The sequence below is a fragment of the Rhagoletis pomonella genome, unplaced genomic scaffold, assembly GCF_013731165.1.
Source record: "Rhagoletis pomonella isolate Grant_MI unplaced genomic scaffold, Rhpom_1.0 Rhpom_scaffold_00002, whole genome shotgun sequence".
NCBI classification, from domain to species: Eukaryota; Metazoa; Arthropoda; class Insecta; order Diptera; family Tephritidae; genus Rhagoletis; species Rhagoletis pomonella.
Genome location: NW_023458556.1, coordinates 112,925,955 through 112,928,942, shown reverse-complemented (window position 1 = coordinate 112,928,942; position 2,988 = coordinate 112,925,955).

Sequence of the window (2,988 nt, the reverse complement as noted above, 5' to 3'; positions counted from 1 at the left end):
TAATTTTCTCCGACAAATAGTCTATTAACTGCAAACAATTAAAAAAAGATACTTCTCCGTGAGTTAAAAATTTCGGGATTTCGCCTTATCGCCCTTATTTAAATAGTATATAACTTTATTTTGTGCAAAATTATATGACAGGTGCTATGAGTAGTCAAAGGTCGGGGTTTCGAAAAATTAAAAACCTTAAACTTCGTTTATAAAAATCTGAGAAAAACACTTAAAATCGAAATTACAACCCGAATTTTAAAAAATTGGTATCGTTGTAAAGGATACCAGAAAACTTCTACTTTCTTAAATCCAAAAATTTCTATTTATATACACAAAAAAAAATTATTAATAATATTTTTTTTCTATATATAACTTCCTTGCCCCCCTAAGTGAAAGGCTGGCTACTCCCTTGTATACAAAGCAATTAAAGTACTTAAACCGTACATCATACGCTCAGTTTTTTATTTTTGAGCGCATACATGGTTCCGTAATAATGATTCCAGTATCTTCTTTTATGTATATTGTAACTATTAATATCTTATTAAGAGAAGTGCAATTTTTTTATCAAAAACTAATAAAGTTAGAAGGACGAAATTCGAGGATGTGGTAGTTAACATATCAGTCCTCGACATATATTTTTTTCAAAAATTAATATTTGAAATTTCCAAGGATATTCACCGATAAAGTTTTAAAAGAACATTTTCAATACTTATTTATCCTGATGCACCCAAAAATTAATTTTTTTTCTATTCTACAAATTTATTTTTTTTTATTGATACCCATATTGTTATTCTACAATGCACCGAATCTTTTGAGTAATTTTTTTATTCAATCATATTCTAGAAATTTCCAAGTCCTTTAAAAATATCCTGACTTCAGAGAGAAAAAATAAAAACGCAGTTTTACTATTTTTGGCCCCCAGTTTTGTGAATATATTGATTTTTTCGTGTGCAAAATTGACTGTCGCACGGTGTAATCAAAACGATGACTTAAGTTGATTTTAGCATTCGCGAATCTGAAAAATATGACATTCGAAACATCCATAGCAGGTATCATTACTTCGGTGTTCACATACATATGCATACTGTGCATGCATGCATTATTTCGGTTTTTAAACGAAAGTGCGCATATGGATAAATTCGTTTATTTCTCATATGCATTACTTCTATTTACTAAGGGTTATAATCGCTAAGCGCGGCCAAAGGCCGCCTATGTAGAAAAAAGTTTGCGCAAAAAGACTTCCGCCCCCCTTTTCCGGTAACACAGAAAAAAGAATTCTACTTTGTAAGGGTTATAATCCATAAGCGCGGCCGAAGGCTGCCTACGCATAAAGAAGTTCTGCGCAAAGATACTTCCGCACCCCTTCTCCGACAGTACAGAAAAGATAATTGTGCTTAGTAAGGGTTATAATCCTTAAGCGAGAAAGAAGATCTGCGCGAAAATACTTCCCAACCCCTTTTCCGGTAGCACAGAAAGGAAAATTCTACTGCATAAGCGCGGCCGAAGGCAACACAGAAAGGAGAGTTCTACTTACTAAGAGTTATAATCCCTAAGCGCGGCCGAATGCCGCCTACGCAGAAAGAAGTTCTGCGCAAAAATACTTCCGCCCCCCTTTTCCGGCAACACAGAAAAAAGAATTCTACTTTGTAAGGGTTATAATCCATAAGCGCGGCCGAAGGCTGCCTACGCATAAAGAAGTTCTGCGCAAAGATACTTCCGCACCCCTTCTCCGGCAGTACAGAAAGGATAATTGTACTTAGCAAGGGTTATAATCCTTAAGCGAGAAGGAAGATCTGCGCGAAAATACTTCCCAACCCCTTTTCCGGTAACACAGAAAGGAAAATTCTACTTCACCGGCGCGGCCGAAGGCTGCCTACGCAGAAAGAAGTTAATTTTCTCATTTCGCTTTACAACTTATAGACCATATAATTACGCATATGGGTGTTTCCATCGGAAGGTCCACCACGACAAAAAAAAAATAAAAATCTTATATCTAACGTATTTACGGGCCGATTTGTCTGCTTTTTAAAATATATACTGGCTATGTAAGTAAAATCATATTTGCGTAAAATGGTCTTCCTAGGTGGCGCCCAGGTTGAGATATTTCGAAAAACCGTATTTATGGTCCGATTTGGTTCGAATTTGGCGTATGTAGTTGAAACATAATAAGTCATAGATTTCCAACAAATTCACCCTGAATTGGCGCTGAAGTCAAAATATAAAGTATATTCTACATAAAATACATGTTTTATTTGCGTTCAAAATTCATTCAAAAGCAATATTAACACAAATATAACGATGGAAATTTATGTGACGTAGCGTCACGTGACGTTTCACACTTAGGGTTGTAAAAGAAAATTGAAACAAGCTGCATTAATTCAAAAAACTCTAAAAACAACTAGAATTGCTCCAAATCATATTAAAATAAGTTTCATGAAAATAGCCGTCCACAATTCGCAGAGTTTTGCGATTTTGTAAGAAAAGAAAAATCGACTTCCATTTTTTGTCACGTAACGACACTCTCTTTAAATGCTTATATTTCAGGACCAAGCAGTTCGATTGCTTTCATTTTTCGGTTAAATATAGAGATTATGTGCTATACAATGGCCGAAAAAAGTTAAAGAAAACAAATGGTATTCCTTGTTTGTATCACATTGAAACGTACGACTGTCACGTATGCGACGCATGCAAATACCCATATATATATCGTCGTTTAAAGTACAAAACCGCGTATCAACCAAACGCAAAACCGCGTATGTGAAGTTGCATAAATTGTTTTGTAGAGAGTAAAAACACTCATACTTCAAAATGGTTCTCTTTTTTATAAAGCAGTAGCACTTCTGGCTAGTATATTTCAGGACGAATGGACAAGGATTGAGCCAAGAGCTTGTGTGAGCAAATTCAATTTTTGGCAGCCAATGTCAGTTACGCGGTTTTGCAGAATGACGATACGCGGTTTTGTACTTTAAACGACGATATGTATGTATGTTCTAGGGA